Source organism: Equus asinus, chromosome 5 (assembly GCF_041296235.1).
Source record: "Equus asinus isolate D_3611 breed Donkey chromosome 5, EquAss-T2T_v2, whole genome shotgun sequence".
NCBI lineage: Eukaryota > Metazoa > Chordata > Mammalia > Perissodactyla > Equidae > Equus > Equus asinus.
Genome location: NC_091794.1, coordinates 21,962,859 through 21,981,471, shown reverse-complemented (window position 1 = coordinate 21,981,471; position 18,613 = coordinate 21,962,859). Strand labels below are relative to the sequence as shown.

Here is an 18,613-nt window from a genome sequence, read left to right as displayed (position 1 = left end):
CCACCCCCTCATTCCCCTGGTAGCCACTAATCTGTTCTCTTTGTCTACATGTTTAAATTCCTCATATGAGTGGAGCCATGCAGAGATTGCCCTTCTCTATCTGGCTTATTTCACTTAACATAATACCCTCAAGGTCCATCCATGTTGTTGTGAATGGGATGATTTTGTTCTTTTTTTATGGCTGAGTAGTATTCCATTGTATAAATATACCATATCTTCTTTATCCAGTCATCAGTTGATGGGCACTGAGGTTTCTTCCACATCATGGCTATTGAGAATAATGCTGCAATGAACATAGGGGTACATGGGACTTTTGGAATTGCTGATTTCAAGCTCTTTGGATAGATACCCAGTAGTGGGATGGCTGGGTCATATGGCATTTCTATTTTTAATTTTTTGAGAAATCTCCATACTGTTTTCCATAGTGGCTGAACCAGTTTGCATTCCCACCAGCAATGTATAAGGGATCCTTTCTCTCCACAACCTCTCCAACATTTATCACTTTTTGTTTTGGTTATTTTTGCCATTGTAATGGGTGTAAGGTGATATCTTAGTGTAGTTTTGATTTGCATTTCCCTGATGATCAATGATGATGAACATCTTTTCATGTGCCTATTGGCCGTCCATATATCTTCTTTGAAGAAATGTCTGTTCATGTCTCCTGCCCATTTTTTGATCAGGTTGTTTGATTTTTTGTTGTTGAGTTGTGTGAGTTCTTTATATATTATGGAGATTAAGCTTTTGTCAGATGTATGACTTGCAAATATTTTTTCCCAGTTAGTGGGGTTTTTTTTGTTTCAATCCTGTTTTCCCTTGCCTTGAAGAAGCTCTTTAGTCTGATGAAGTCCCATTTGTTTACTCTTTTTATTGTTTCCCTTGTCTGAGAAGACATGGTGTCTGAAAAGATCCTTTTTATACTGATGTCAAAGAGTGTACTGCCTACATTTTCTTCTAGAAGCCTTATGGTTTCAGGTCTTACCTATAGGTCTTTGATCCACTTAGAGTTTATTTTTGTGAATGGTGAAAAAGAATGGTCAATTTTCATTCTTTTACTTGTGACTTTCCAGTTTTCCCAACACCATTTGTTGAAAAGACTTTCTTTTCTCTATTGTATGCTCTCAGCTCCTTTGTCGAAGATTAGCTGTCCATAGATGTGTGGTTTTATTTCTGGGCTTTCAATTCTGTTCCATTGATCTGTGCACCTGTTTTTGTACCAGTACCATGCTGTTTTGATTACTGTAGCTTTGTAGTATGTCTTGAAGTCAGGGATTGTGATGCCTCCAGCTTTGTCCTTTTTTCTCAAGATTGCTTAGCAATTCGGGGTCTTTTGTTGCCGCATACGAATTTTAGGACTCTTTGTTCTATTTATGTAAAGAATGTCATTGGGATTCTGATTGGGATGGCATTGAATCTGTAGATTGCTTTAGGTAGTATGGACATTTTAACTATGTTTATTCTTCCAATCCATGTACACAGAATGTCTTTCCATTTCTATGTCGACATCCATCTCTTTCAGGAAAACCTTGTAGTTTTCATTGTATAGGTCTTTCACTTCCTTAGTTAAATGTCACCCCAAGGTATTTTATTCTTTTTGTTGCAATTGTGAATGGTATTGTGTTCTTGAGTTCTTTTGCTGTTAGTTCGTTATTAGAGTATAGAAATGCTACTGATTTATGTAAGTTGATTTTACATCCTGCAACTTTGCTGTCATTGTTGATTACTTCTAAAAGTTTTGCAATGGGTTCTTTGGGGTTTTCTATATATAAGATCGTGTCATCTGCAAACAGCGAGAGTTTCTCTTATTCCCTCCCTATTTGGATTCCTTTTATTCCTTTCTCTTGCCTAATTGCTCTGGCTAAAACCTCCAGTACTATGTTGAATAAGAGTGGTGATAGAGGGCATCCTTGTCTCATTCCTGTTTTCAGGGGGATGGTGCTCAGTTTTTGCCCATTGAGTATGATGTTGGCTATGGGTTTGTCATATACGGTCTTTATTACGTTGAGGTAATTTTCTTCTATCCCCATTTTCGTCAGAGTTTTTATCATAAATTGCTGTTGGATCTTGTCAAATGCCTTCTCTGCATCTATTGAGATGATCATGTGGTTTTTACTCCTCAATTTGTTGATGTGGTGTATCATGTTGATCGATTTGTGGATGTTGAACCATCCCTGTGTCCCTGGTATGAATCCCACTTGATCATGATGTATGATCCTTTCGATGTATTGCTGAATTCGGGCTGCCAAAATTTTCTTTAGAATTTTTGCATCTATGTTCATCAGCGTCCTTGTCAGGCTTTGGTATGAGTGTGATGTTGGCCTCACAGAATGTGTTAGGAAGTGTTCCTGGCATAGCTTGAAAAGTATAGGTATTAAATCCTCTTTGAAAGTTTGGTAGAATTCCCTAGGAAAGCCATCTGGTCCTGGGGTTTTATTCTTTGGGATGCTTTTGATTGCTGTTTCAATCTCTTTCCTTGTGATTGGTCTGTTCAGATTACCTGCTTCTTCTTGGCTTAGCTTTGGGAGATTGTAAGAGTCTAAGAATTTATCCATTTCCTCTAGGCTATCCATTTTGTTGGCATACAGTTTTTTGTAGTATTCTCTTATAATCTGTTGTAGTTCTGTGGGGTCTTGTTATTTCTCCTCTTTCACTTTCTGATTTTTTTTGTTTATTTGAGCTTTCTCTCTTTTTTTCTTTGTCAGTCCGGCTAAGAGTTTGTCAATTTTATTTATCTTCTCAAAGAACCAGCTCTTTCTTTCATTGGTCCTTTCTACTGCCTTTTTTGTTTCAATAGCATTTATTTCTGCTCTGATTTTTATTATTTCTCTCCTTCTGCTGACTTTGGGCTTTATTTGTTCTTCTTTCTCTAATTCAGTTAGGTGTAATTTGAGGTTGCTTATTTGGGATTTTTCTTGTTTGTTAAGGTGTGCTTGTATTGTGATGAATTTCCTTCTTAATACAGCTTTTGCTGTATCCCATATGAGTTGGTATGGCATGTTATCATTTTCATTTGTCTCTGATATTTTTTTATTTCTTCTTTAATGTCTTCAATGATACATTGCCTGTTCAATAGCATATTGTTTAGTCTCCACATCTTTGTTCCATTCTCAGATTTTTTCCTGTAATTAATTTCTAGCTTTATAGCATTATGACCGGAGAAGATGCTTGTTATTATTTCAATTTTTTTAAATTTATAGAGGCTTGCCTTGTTTCCCAACACATGGTCTATCCTTGAGAATGTTCCCTGTGCACTTGAGTAGAATGTGTATTCTGCTGTTTTTGGATGGAGTGCTCTATATATGTCTATTAAGTCCAACTATTTTAGCTTTCATTTAATTCGACTGTTTCCTTGTTGATTTTCTGTCTGGATGATCTGTCCAATCATGTGAGTGGGGTGTTGAGGTCCCCTACTATTATTGTGTTATTTTTTATATCTTCTTTTAGGTTTGTTAATAGTTGCTTTATGAACTTTGACGCTCCCGTGTTGGGTGCATAGATATTTATAAGCATTATTTCTTCTTGGAGTGTCCCTTGGATCATTACATACTGACCCTCTATGTCTCTCTTTACCTGCCTTATCTTGAAATCTACTTTGTCTGATATAAGTATTGCAACACCTGCTTTCTTTTGTTTGCCATTAGCTTGGATTATCGTCTTCAATCCCTTCACTCTGAGCCTGTATTTGTCATTGGAGCTGAGGTGTGTTTCCTGGAGGCAATAAATTGTTGGACCTTGTTCTTTAATCCATCTTGCCACTCTGTTTCTTTTTATTGGAGAGTTCAATCTGTTTACACTGAGGGTGATTATTGATGCATGAGGGCTTAATGCTGTCATTCTGTCACTCATTTTCCGGTTTTCCTGCATTTCCTTTGTTTCTCATCCTATGTGTTTTGGCCTACCCATTGACTTCTGCAGTTTCTTATTTCCTTATTTATTTTTTGTGTCTCTGTTCTGCTTTTAAGTTTAGTGGCTACCCTGAAGTTTGTATTCAGTATCTCGTGTATAACATAGTCCATTTTCTGGTGGCCTCTTACTTCCCTAGCCTAAACTGATTCAGCCCTTCTCCTCCTCCCCTCCTAAGTTATTATTGTCTTCTCTTATTCCAACTTGTGTTGTGAGTTTGTGGTTAAAGTGACAAGATTGTCTTTATTTTTGGTGTTTTCCTTCCCTTTAGCCTAATGCTATAGTTGTATATTTGCTATCCTATTCTGATTCTATCTATTTGTCCCCTTACTCTGTGTTTTGTGATCTCTTTCTCCCTTTTTTTTTCTTTTTTCTTCTTTTTTCAGGTATGAGGGCCTTCTGGAGGATTTCTTGTGGGGGAGTGGGTCTTGTGGCTACGAAGTCTCTTAGCTTTTGTTTGTCTGGGAAAGATTTAATTTCTCCCTGATAGCTGAAGGATATTTTTGCTAGATAGAGTATTCTTGGCTGAAGATTGTTATCTTTTAAAGTTTTGAATATGTCATTCCAATCTTTCGCAGCTTGTAAGGTTTCTGCAGAGAAATCCGCTGAAAGTCTGATAAGGGTTCCTTTGTAGGTTATTTTCTTTTGCCTTGCTGCCCTGAGTATTCTTTCTTTGTCATTCACTTTTGCCAGTTTTACTACTATATGCCTTGCAGTAGGTCCTTTTACAATGACATATCTACGAGTCCTGAAAGCTTCCTGCACACACATCTCTCTCATTCCCTAGATTTGGGAAGTTCTCTGCTATTATTTCTTTGAGCATGCTTTCTGCTCCATACTCCTTTTCTTCTCCCTCAGGGATACCAATAATTCTTATATTGCATTTCCTCATTGAGTCAGCTATTTCTCAGATATTTTCTTCATTCCCTTTTAGTCTTAGTTCTCTCTCTTCCTCTGTCTGGACCCATTCAGCCTGTCTATCTTTGATTATGCCGATTTGCTCCTCTATGGCATCCACACGGGCATTCAGGGAATCCATATTATGTTTTATTTCTTCCACTGTATTTTTCATCTCTAGTATTTCTGATTGATTCTTCTCTATAGTTTCAATCTCTTTTGTGAAGTAACTCCAGAACTCATTGACTTGTTTCTCTATATTTTCCTTTACCTCATTGAGTTTTTTGATGATAGCTATTCTGAATTAATTATCATTTAGTTTACTTATTTCTGAGTCCTCAGGACATAATTCTGGGTGCTTGTTTTCCCTCTGGTCTGGAGATTTGATGAATTGACAGATGCTGGAAGATGGATGGATGCTGGAAGATGGACGGGTCTTCCCCATTGTGATATTATTCGGTTGCAGTTACAGCCTGTCACCACTAGATGGGGGTTGAGAGCTGCATATTCTGAGCCCTCCGCCTTCAGCCAACATGGCCCGGCACAGTGCAGGTTAGGGGGTGGTGGGCACTTTCTCTTCCATGCACACCTGCGTTTCCCAATCAGCTCTTGCTATCTGCTCTCCAGGGGTCTTGGCTTGATGCAGTCACCCCACACGAAAGCTTTCACCCCATTAGAGGGCTTCCATCTGGGCTGCAAGGGCCCTAGGGAGTCCTGGGTGATCCTGCTGACATGTGGTCCTACCCCGACTCCTTCCCTCACAGAGCCTCCTGTGGCAGTGATCCCAGTCTTTAGGGGAGGGAATGAAGTTCTCTCTTACCCTGTTCCAGCTCCTCCAAGGGGGCTCCAGCCTCTCTGCCCTCATTTGGCCGCTGTGGGTCTCTGAGGATTCCTGTGCTATTAGAATATTTTTTGTTGGAATATGATTGCTCCTTTTTGTTGTATGTTGGAGGGGAGAGAGTCCCGGGCAAGCTCACTCTGTCATGACGCTGACATTGCTCCCTATATAACATTCTTGAATGACAAAATTATCGAAATAGAAAACAGATTAGTGAATTGCAGGGGTTAAGAATGAGATGGGGAGGGAGGGGAGTGAGTGTAACTATGAAGGTATAGCACAAGAAAGATCTTTATTGCAGTAGAACAGTTTTGTATCTTAATTGTAGTTGTGGTTACACAAGTGTAAACATGATAAAATTGAATATAACTATGTATACTCAACTACATACACACAAATGAGTGCACATAAAGTTGGTGAAATCTGAATCTGTGGATTATACAATGTCAATCCCCTGGTTGATATTGTACTATAGTTATATATTATTACTGAGGGAAACTAGGTGAAGGGAACAAAACCTCTCTGTACTATTTTTGCAACTTCCAGCAAATATACAATTATTTCAAAATAAGTTTTCTAAAAAGTGAAATAATACAAACAAAAACTGAGAAATTTCATCCTATCAAACCTTTAGTAAAATAAGAGATTTCTTCAGACAAGAGGAAATTAATCCAAACAGAATTACAGAAAGAGAAGAGAATCAAAATTAAAAATAAATATATATTAGTAAAAATATATTACTATAAACTGAATATTGACATACTAAACTATATTAGTAATACGTTATAGAGTTTAATATGAATGTAGAATTACATACAACCCATCAATAATGCAAAAAGCAAGGTGATATGGTAAATGGAGGTAAAGTTTAAGTTACTGTCATTATCAAAGAAATGGTAAAAGAAATACTGTTGTAGACTGAAATAAGCGATGTGACATGTTAAAATCTCTAAGGTAACCCCCTTCACTCTTTCACAAAAAAGAATGAAAAAATATATATTAACTTCATATAGGGAAATTAGGACAATAAAAAGTTTAAGTAAAAGAAAGCAAGGAAAATAAAAAAACATAAAAATTAGAGTGAAATAAAAAATCACAGACAGTAGATATAAATCTAGATATATAAGTAAATTATATTAAATGTAAATATACCAAGACAAAACCAAGAATGTCAGACTGATTTTTTAAATTATATGCTTACAAAAAGAACATAGAAAGTTGACAATAAAATCGTGGGAAAATAAATACTATGCAAACACTAACCAAGAAAAGCTGGTATAGCCATACAAATATCAACAATGTATATTTTAAAACAAGATATATTACTAAAGAGAAAGGAGATACTTCATAATGATAAAAGAATAGACATATACGGAAGATAGGACAACTCCAAATCTGTATGCATCCAACAATTTAGCTTCAGAACGTATAAATTATTAATATTAAAAGGAGAAATAGTCAAATCTAGAATCATAGTGGGAGATTTTAACACTCCTCACTCAATACCAAATAGAACAAATACAAATATAAATCAGTAATAATTTAAATATCTCAACAACACAATTAACAAATCTGGTCTAATTTACATATATAGAACACGAATCCAACAATAGATGAGTAAAAATTCAATTTGTGCACATTTACCAACATTGTTCATATTCTGGATCACAGAAGAAGTCACAACAAATGCCAAAAGAACTAAAATCACATAGATGATGATCTCTCCAAAGTAGCAATTTATTGTTTACTAGCAATAAAAAAGATAAATAGAAAACCTCCAACAGCTTAGAAATTAAGTCATTTCTAAATAACAGAAAATTCAAAGAGAAATTATAAAATATTTTAGCTTCACATTAATGAAAATAAGACAAACCTAAAATCTCTGAGATGAAGCTAAAACACTAATATTTAGAGGAAAAATTATAGCCTAAATTCATGTGTTAGAAAAGAAGAAATATTAAATCAACCATCTCAAGAATCTAGTTAAAAGTTAATCAAACCTGGGGCGGAGCAAAATGGTGGGGTGAGCTGACCCAGGATTCTCTCCCCTCCAAAATACAATAAAAGATTGGAAGAACTGAATTTCAGAGAATAAACATAATGCCAGCTCGTTAGAGACCTACAATACCAAGAAGGCGGAGATCATAAACCTAGCTTTACCCCTTTGGAGGTGCTGGAACGGTAGGAGAGAACATCGCTCCCTCCCCTAGAGTCTGCGATCGCTGGGGCGCGGGTCGGGAAGGAGCGGGGGAGGGGCCGCGCGACCCGGGGATCATCCAGGACTCCTGCCGCTGATTCAGTGGAGACCCGCTGATGGGGGGAAAGCTTCCATCCGCGGGGACCCTATAAATCAAGGGCCTTGGGAGACCAGAGAACAGAACTGATCTGAACCCAGACCAGCGCGTGTGAGTAACAGCCCCTCCCCACTAACAAAGCCAGTGGGCTCAGCCATCTTGCCCCGAAGGCGGAGAGCTAACACGCCGCTCTCGACCCCCCATCTAGTGGCGACAGGCTGTAACTGCAACTGAATTCTACCACCATGAGAAAAAACTGCTCCTCTACCATCCAGCAATTTATAAAAGCCCCAGACCAGAAGGAAAACAATAAAAACACAGAATTAAGTCCTGAGGACTTGGAATTAGGTAAACTAAGTGATAATGAATTCAGAGCAGCTATAATCAAAAAACTCAATGAGGTAGAGAGAAAGATAGAGAAACAAGCCGAGTTCTGGAGTTACTTCACAAAAGAGATTGAAATCATAAAGAAGAATCAAACAGAATTGCTTGAGATGAAAAACACAATGAACCAGATAAAACAGAATACGGATTCCCTGAATGCCCGTGTAGACAACCTAGAGGAGCAAATCAGCATAATCGAGGACAGACAGGCTGAATGGCGCCAGACAGAGGAAGAAAGAGAACTAAGAATTTAAAAAAATGAGGAAAATCTCCAAGAGATAATGGATTCAATGAGGAGTAAGAACATAAGGATCATAGGAATTCCTGAGAATATGGAAAAGGAAAATGGAGCAGAAAGTGTGCTTAATGAAATTATTGAAGAGAATTTCCCAAATCTAGGGATCAACGGAGAAATGTGTGTAGAGGAGGGTTTTAGATCTCCTAGATTTGTCAATGTAAAAAGACCCACCGCACGGCACATAATAGTAAAGTTGGCAAATAGGAATGATAAGGAAAGAATACTCAGGGAAGTAAGAAAAAAAAAGAGAATAACCTATAAAGGAGCCCCTATCAGACTGTCAGCGGATTTCTCTACAGAAACTCTACAAGCTAGGAGAGAATGGAGTGATATATTCAAAGCTTTAAAGGATAAAAACCTTCAGCCAAGAATACTCTATCCAGCAAGAATTTCCTTCAGATATGAGGGAGAAATTAAATCTTTTCCAGACAAACAAAAGTTAAGGGAATCTGTAACTAAAAGCCCTCCATTACAAGAAATCCTCAAGAAGGCTCTCATACTTGAAAAAAGAAAAAAGGGAGAAAGGGGACACAAGCCACAGACTAGGGAGACCAATGGATAGAACCAGAACAGGAGAGCAAATATTCAACTATAGCATTAGGGTAAAAATAAGGAAACAACCAAAACAAGGACGATCTTAGCACTCTAACTACAAATTAATAAGATGAGTTGGAATAAAAAATGAAAATAATTATTTAGGAGGGGAAGAGCAAAGGGTCTAAATCAGTATTGGTCAAGTAAGTAAGAGACCACCAGAGAATAGACTATATTATACACGAGATTCTAAATACAAACTTCAAGGTAGACACTAAAATAAAGTACAGAACAGAGTCACAAATCATAGATAAGGAAAAATCTAAGAAACCCAGCATAAGAAATTGCAGTATTAAATGGGTAGTCTAAAGCACACAGGAAAAGAAACACAGTAAAACAAGATAATGAGTGACAGATTGACAGCATTAAGTCCACATGCATCAATAATCACTCTCAATGTGAACGGATTGAACTCTCCAATAAAAAGACACAGAGTGGCAAGATGGATTAAAGAACAAGATCCAACAATTTGTTGCCTCCAGGAAACACACCTCAGCCCCAAGGACAAACACAGACTCAGGGTGAAGAGGTGGAGGACAATACTTCAAGCAAATAGCAAGGAAAAAAAGGCAGGTGTTGCAATTCTCATATCAGACCAAGTGGATTTCAAAATAAGACAGGTAAAGAGAGACACAGAGGGACAATATATAATGATCAAAGGGACACTTCATCAAGAAGAAATAACGCTTATAAATATCTATGCACCCAACACAGGAGCACCAAGATTCATAAAGCAACTATTAACAGACCTGAAGGAAGATGTTAAAAACAACACAATAATAGTAGGGGACCTCAACACCCCACTCACATCAATGGACAGATCATCCAGACAGAAAATCAACAAGGAAATAGTGGAGCTGAATGAAAAACTAAAACAATTGGACTTAATAGACATATATAGATCACTCCACCCTGAAGGAGCTGAATACACATTCTTCTCAAGTGCACATGGAACATTCTCTAGGATAGACCATATGTTGGGAAACAAGGCAAGCCTCTACAAATTAAAAAAAATTGAAATAATAACAAGCATCTTCTCAGATCATAGTGCTATAAGGCTAGAAATTAATTACAAGAAAAAAGCTGAGAAAGGCACAAAGATGGGGAGACTAAACAACACACTACTGAACAAGCAATGGATCATTGAAGAAATTAAAGAAGAAATAAAAAAATACCTGGAAGCAAATGAAAATGATAGCATGCCATACCAACTCATATGGGATAGAGCAAAAGCTGTATTAAGAGGAAAATTCATCGCAATACAGGCACATCTTAACAAAAAAGAAAAATCCCAAATAAGCAACCTAACTGAAAGCACACCTAACTGAACTAGAGAAAAAAGAACAAATGAAGCCCAAAGTCAGCAGAAGGAGAGAAATAATAAAAATCAGAGCAGAAATAAATACTATTGAAACGAAAAAGGCAGTAGAAAGGATCAATGAGACAAAGAGCTGGTTTTTTGAGAAGATAAATAAAATTGACAAACCACTAGCCAGACTTACAAAGAAAAAAAGGGAGAAAGCTCAAATAAACAAAATCAGAAATGAGCGAGGAGAAATAACAACAGACTCTGCAGAAATACAACAGATTATAAGAGAATACTACAAAAAACTATATGCCAACAGAATGGATAACCTAGAGGAAATGGATAAATTCCTGGACTCCTACAATCTCCCAAAGCTCACTCAAGAAGAGGCAGACAATTTGAACAGACCAATCACAAGGAAAGAGATTGAAACAGCAATCAAAAGCATCCCAAAGAATAAAACCCCAGGACCAGATGGCTTTCCTGGGGAATTCTACCAAACTTTCAGAGAGGATTTAATACCTATCCTTTTCAAGCTATTCCAAAAAATTAGGGAAGATGGAACACTTCCTAACACATTCTATGAGGCCAACATCACGCTGATACCAAAACCTGACAAGGACACCACGAAAAAAGAGAACTACAGGCCAAATCACTGATGAACATAGATGCAAAAATTCTAAACAAAATTTTGGCAACCAGAATTCAGCAATTCATCAAAAGAATCATACATCAGGATCAGGTGGGATTCATACCAGGGACACAGGGATGGTTCAACATCCGCAAATCAACCAACGTGATACACCACATCAACAAACTGAGGAATAAAAACCACATGATCATCTCAATAGATGCAGAGAAGGCATTTGACAAGATCCAACAGCCATTTATGATAAAAACTCTGAACAAAATGGGCATAGAAGGAAACTACCTCAACATAATAAAGGCCATATACGACAAACCCATAGCCAACATCATACTCAATGGGCAAAAACTGAACCCCATCCCCCTGAAAACAGGAACAAGACAAGGATGCCCTCCATCACCACTCTTATTTAACATAGTACTGGAGGTCCTGGCCAGAGCAATCAGGCAAGAAAAAGGAATAAAAGGAATCCAAATAGGGAAGGAAGAAGTGAAACTCTCGCTGTTTGCAGACGACATGACCTTATATATAGAAAACCCCAAAGAATCCATTGGAAAACTGTTAGAAGTAATCAATAACTACAGCAAAGTTGCAGGGTATAAAATCAATTTGCATAAATCAGTAGCATTTCTATACTCCAGTAATTAACCAACAGAAAAAGAACTCAAGAATACAATACCATTCACAATCGCAACAAAAAGAATAAAATACCTTGGGGTAAATTTAACTAAGGAAGTGAAGGACTTATATAATGAAAATTACAAGGCCTTTCTGAGAGAATTGGATGACGACATAAGGAGATGGAAAGACATTCCATGTACATGGATTGGAAGAATAAACATAGTTAACATGTCTATTCTACCTAAAGCAGTCTACAGATTCAACGCCATCCCAATCAGAATCCCAATGACATTCTTTACAGAATTAGAACAAAGAATCCTAAAATGCATATGGGGCAACAAAAGACCCCGAATTGCTAAAGCAATCCTGAGAAAAAAGAACAAAACGGGAGGCATCACAATCCCTGACTTCAAAACATAGAACAAAGCTACAGTAATCAAAACAGCATGGTACTGGTACAAAAACAGGTGCACAGATCAATGGAACAAAATTGAAAGCCCAGAAATAAAACCACACATCTATGGACAGCTTATCTTTGACAAAGGAGCTGAGGGCATACAATGGAGAAAAGAAAGTCTTTTCAACAAATGGTGCTGGGAAAACTGGAAAGCCACATGTAAAAGAATGAAAATTGACCATTCTTTTTCACCATTCACCAAAATAAACTCAAAATGGATTAAAGACCTAAAGGTGAGACCTGAAACCATAAGGCTTCTGGAAGAAAACGTAAGCAGTACACTCTTTGACATCAGTATTAAAAGGATCTTTTCGGACACCATGCCTTCTCAGAGAAGGGAAACAATAGAAAGAATAAACAAATGGGACTTCATCAGATTAAAGAGCTTCTTCAAGGCAAATGAAAACAGGATTGAAACAAAAAAACAACCCACTAACTGGGAAAAAATATTTGCAAGTCATATATCTGACAAAGGCTTAATATCCTTAATATATAAAGAACTCTCACAACTCAATCACAAAACATCAAACAACCCAATCAAAAAATGGGCTGGAGACATGAACAGACATTTCTCCAAAGAAGATATACTGATGGCCAATAGGCACATGAAAAGATGCTCATCATCGCTGATCATCAGGGAAATGCAAATCAAAACTACACTAAAATATCACCTTACACCCGTTAAAATGACAAAAATATCTAAAACTAATAGCAACAAATGTTGGAGAGGTTGCGGAGAAAAAGGAACCCTCATACACTGCTGGTGGGAATGCAAACTGGTGCAGCCACTATGGAAAACAGTATGGAGATTCCTCAAAAAACTAAAAATAGAACTACCATACGATCCAGCCATCCCACTACTGGGTATTTATCCAAAGAGCCTGAAGTCAGCAATCCCAAAAGTCCTGTGCACCCCAATGTTTATTGCAGCACTGTTTACAATAGCCAAGACGTGGAAGCAACCTAAGTGCCCATCAACACATGAATGGATAAAGAAGATGTGGTACATATATACAATAGAATACTACTCAGCTGCAAAACAGAACAAAATCATTCCATTTGCAATAACATGGATGGACCTTGAGAAAATTATGTTAAGTGAAACAAGCCAGCAAGAGAAAGATAATCTGTGTATGACTCCACTCATATGAGGAATTTAAAACTATGGACCAAGAACAGTTTAGTGGATACCAGGGGAAAGGTGGGGTGGGGGGTGGGCACAAAGGGTGAAGTGGTGTACCTACAACATGACTGACAAACATTAATGTACAATTGAAATTTCACAAGATTGTAACCTATCAATAACTCAATAAAAAAAAATGAAAAAAATAAAAAAATAAAAAAGTTAATCAAACCTAACAAAAGCAGCATGGAGCAGAAATCAATGAACTAGAACAACATGTGTACAGTCGAGGAAATCAACAAATCTATTAAAATCATAAATCTACCAAAGTGATAAATCCCCAGAAGATTGATGAAGAAAAAAAAATAACTCACAAATCACCAATATTAGGAATAGAAAACAGAAAATTACTATACAGACTCTACTGTTAAGGCTAATAAATTTGAAAATTTTGATGAAGAGGACAAATTTCTTCAAAAACAAAACTTACCAAAACTGACTCAAGAAGAAACAGAATATCTGAATATTCCTATACCTATTAAGGAAATTGAATATGACATTTAAAATCTTCCCACAGTGAAAAACCCAGGCCCAGATTGGTGATTTTTTTCAAATTTTAAGAAAGAAACAACAGTATCTTTCACAAATATTTGTAGAGCATAGCAAAGGGACACATTCCTACATTCTTTTTATAAGGTTAGAATAACTATGACATGAGAACCTAACAGGAAATTCAAAAGAAAGGAAATCTACATTCTAAGCTCTTGTTAACATAGATAGAATACTCTCAAATAACTCATTAGCAAAATATTAGCAAATCCAGCATATATAATAATACTAATACATCACAAAAGTTGCATTTATTCTGGGAAGACAAGGGTCATTTAACATGCAAAGATCAATTGATGTCTTTTACCACATTAACAGATAAAAAGGAAAAAAATTGCACGATCATCTCAATAGACACAAAAAAAACTGTGATAAAATTCAACATCCATTCATGATTTAAGAATATATATGCTTATAAAAAAATTAGCAGCAAAAGAAACTTCCTTAGAGAAGTTTCCATATGTTAAGCAAACATATACTTAAAACTGAAATAATGAAAATATTCCCCCTAAGATCAGAGACAAGAAAAGCATTGGCCTTGACTTTTTTATTCCATATTGCATTGGAAGTCTACAGTGAACAGATTCTAAGGGTGTCTCCATGATCCCAATCTCCATCTCCTGATATTCTTGTCCTTGCATAATGCCCTTCCCCTTCAGTGTGCACAGGACCTGTGTCCTGCATTTAACACATACAATATGGCAAAGGTCATGGGATGTCACTTCCATCACTAAATTACATATGATTGTGACATCCATCTTTTGCGGAGACTCTCTCCCTTATTGGTTTTGAAGAAGCCTATGGAGAAGGCCATACAGCAAGCAACTGAGGATGGCCTCTGGTCAATAGCAAAAAGCTGAGGTCCTTAATCCAACAACTTGTTAGGAAACTGAATGGATCATTTCACAATCAAGCCTCAGATGATGCCATGGCCCTGGTTAGCCAACTTACTTGCAGTTTGTGAGACCCTGAAGTAGAAAATCCAGCTAAGCCATGCCTACTCTCTTGACCCATAAGTTATGAGATAATAAATGTATGTTGTTTTAAGTCACCAAATTTGTGGTATTATTGTTACACAGAAATAAATAACTAATACAAGGTCCTAACCAGTGCAATAAGGTAATAAAAAGAAATAAAGATATATATATATATAAACTATAAAGAAGGAAATAGAAACTGTCATTATTTGAAGATGGCATGATAGTATACGTAGGAAAATCTACCACGGGTAAACAATTTGAATTATTAATTGAATTTAAGCAAAGTCACTAGATACAAAGCCAACATATAAAAGTCAATTATATTTCCATATTCCAAGAAAAAACATATAGAAAATGATATTTTAATATAATTTTATCATTAAGTATCATTTATATGATTGTAATTTTTTCAATTTATAATAGCATTAAAAATATCAAATATTTATGACTAAACCTAATAAAACTGTGGAAGACTTCTAAAGAGAAATCTACAAATTTTATTTAGCGAACTCAAAGAAGACCTAAGTAAATGGAGGGATATAACATGTACCATGTTCATAGACTGAATGAATTAATGTTGTCATTGTCAATGACAATGAACTAATATTACTGTCCCCCATCAACATGTGAAATGTCAGTTCTCTCTAACTGATCTACAGATTCAAAGTATTTCCAATCAAAATCTCAGCAAATGTGTTTGTGGAATATGACAACCTCTTTCTAAAATTTAAATGGACAGAGAAAAGTTAATTATAAGCAAGAGAACAGAAGTAGAATGGTTAATCAAATTGAAGAATACTATTAAATTGAATACTATATAAAAATGAAAATAAACCACAGCTACAAGCAACATTGATGAAACATAAATATAATGAGCAAAAGAAGCCAAACACGAACAAGTATATACGTATAACTCCATTTCTATAATTGTCGAAAACAATAGACAAAACTAATCTATAGTGTTTGAAATCAGGATAGTGGTACACCCGGGGGTTAAGTAGTGATTGGAAGGTAACACAGAAGGGTTTCTGTGGTCTAGTAATTTTCTGTTTCTTGATTTGTGAGTTTATTACATGGGTGTAAAATTATTTCAAGGAGTACACAATATTTACACAGTTTCTTGATAATTCAGTAACATTTACACACACACCAAAAAAAAGAATAAGGAAGCTTTTCATGTACTGATTAGGAATGATCTTTAGAACATATTATAAAGAGAAAAAAGCAAGATACAAAACTGTTTGTATAACATGCTACAATTTGTGTAACAGAAATATGTATTTTCATATTTGCTTATATACGCACAAGAAAGAAAATTATGTTACATATAATATTTCTTTATATATTTACGTAATGAATCTCACAAGAAATTCATAACTCTGCTTGCCTCTGCTGATGGGCACTAAGAGTCCAGGGGACAGGAACTGTAGAAAGATCCTTCACTGTATATACAACTTGTATCTTTTGAATGTCAAACCAGGCAAATATGTTAATTATTCAGGAATTTTAAAAGAAAAATAATTCAAATTACCTTTATAAAGCAATAAAATATTTTAAATTTGTGTTATGAATTGTGTCACCAAAAGACAACTCTGATAGATCAAATGGCTGAAGATTTAATAGAGTTCTTAACAGAATATTCCTTCCCTGCAGTTTAGCTAAGATTCCTTAGAGTACTCTGATGATATTAATTAGCAGAATGCCACAGACAGAAAAAATAAACTCTGATATAACAAGTACAAATAATTTAAAGTCTGTATATCACAGCCTACATATTGAATTTTACTTGAAAACCATATGAAACAACTCTATGCTTTCCCTAACATTACACAATTTATGATCGGTGATAGCAAGGGCTGTAAATATGCCTAAATGTGAATGTTTGATTTATTCAGTTTTCATATCATGCATCACAGAAATCAAAACAGTGTCTCTTCCATATTTAGGTTTAAATCATATTTGAAAGGAATCCAAGGATCACCCACCAGAAGAAGCTGGAATATCTAAACCTACTTCTCAAAATGAAGGCTGGTTGCTGCCTTCAAAGATTGTAAGACCAAAAGCTGAAGGTGCCCTAATTAAAAAAAAAAAAACACTAAAATTTATAGCATAAATTATATAACCTAAATATATATACACATATATGTATATGTATATATGTATGTATATATGTGTGTGTATATATATATATATATATATATGGCATAAAGATAAGGATATACAGAAATTTACATAGTTAAACGGCTAATTTAAGAGGGCTTAGAGTTCCAAAAGATGCTTGGTTAAATTCTCCTTTATAAACCTAAACCTCCCATTTACCACATTTAAGGAGAATTTTCTTCTTCCACAATACATTGTGATAGTTAATGACTATTCTCAAGTCAAGATAATTAACGATTATTCTCAAATTCAAGATAATGAATTTATCTTTCTCAAAAAGACAAATATCACATTTTTTGCAAACACTAAAATAGTCAATGCTTGAAAGTTCCTATGATTTAAGCTTGTCCAAAATCTGTCAGCTTGCTTGTTTATGTTGTTACCAGTTAAATTCACCTCAACTGAGATAAAATTATAATTGGAAATTATCACCATCAATTATTTCTTCCCCTAAAAGGGCCATAAAAGGAGTCAGAACATTTCCTTCAACATTCCAATTGTGAGGGGAAAAAACCCCATCGTGTCCATTAACACAAAAGCATAGGGCCAGATCTACTCAAACCATTGAAACAAATAAACAAAAAACCTTACAAGTGGTAAAGAAATAGAAATATTATAACAACTCTTGACTGATCTTTAAATTTTTCAATATCCTGAAATTTCTGCTACGGTAGTTATTTTAAAATTTAAGATAAAATAACCAACAGTAGACCTAATCTAAAGAAAGATATCCTATCTAGTTTTAGCAAATGTCTAAAATATAAATTCCCTCCTCTCAAAAAATACTAGATATAATGGGGCTGGCCCCGTGGTCGAGTGGTTAAGTTTGCACGCTCCACTGCAGGCGGCCCAGTGTTTCGCTGGTTTGAGTCCTGGGCATGGACATGGCACTGCTCATCAAACCACACTGAGGCAGCGTCCCACATGCCACAACTAGAAGGACCCACAACGAAGAATATACAACTATGTACCGGGGGACTTTGGGGAGAAAAAGGAAAAATAAAAAAAAAAATCTTAAAAAGAAAAAAATAATAATAAATAAAAAATAAAAAAAAATAAAAAAATAAAAATAAAAAATACTAGATATAAGAAAAATTTCTATTGATGCTGAATCCTAAAATACTATGGATGTAAAACTTATGAATACTACCCAGAATATTGAGGGTTAATGATTTGAACAGTATAGTGTGCATATGAAAAGAAAAAGAGAAAGCTTCAGGGAGAAAAAGGAAGAATGTCTGTATAGCTGCCATCCTTTTTTCTCACCATACCCATAAAAACAAATTTACCTCATTAAGCTCTGCCCATATAGTGCTGATTCCTTATGAACTATTGTTATTCAACAAAATAAAATGAGCACTATCTTGAGCTCTCAGCAAAGACTGCCTGCCTCTATTATTCACCTATTTCAGTTTGAATAGTACTTGCTAATTTGTATAAATTTACTTCTCAGAGGTTTCTTTTCCTTTCATTAACATCAAATTTTCCTGTGATGGCCCTGCCCAT

The 18,613-nt window shown here is 35.6% G+C and overlaps 1 protein-coding gene across 7 annotated transcripts in view; it reads right to left on the bottom strand.

Moving 5' to 3' along the window:
• STXBP5L (syntaxin binding protein 5L) overlaps positions 1 to 18,613 on the bottom strand; it is a 355,119-nt gene that overhangs the window by 248,630 nt on the left and 87,876 nt on the right. The gene's annotated exons all lie outside the window — the stretch shown is intronic.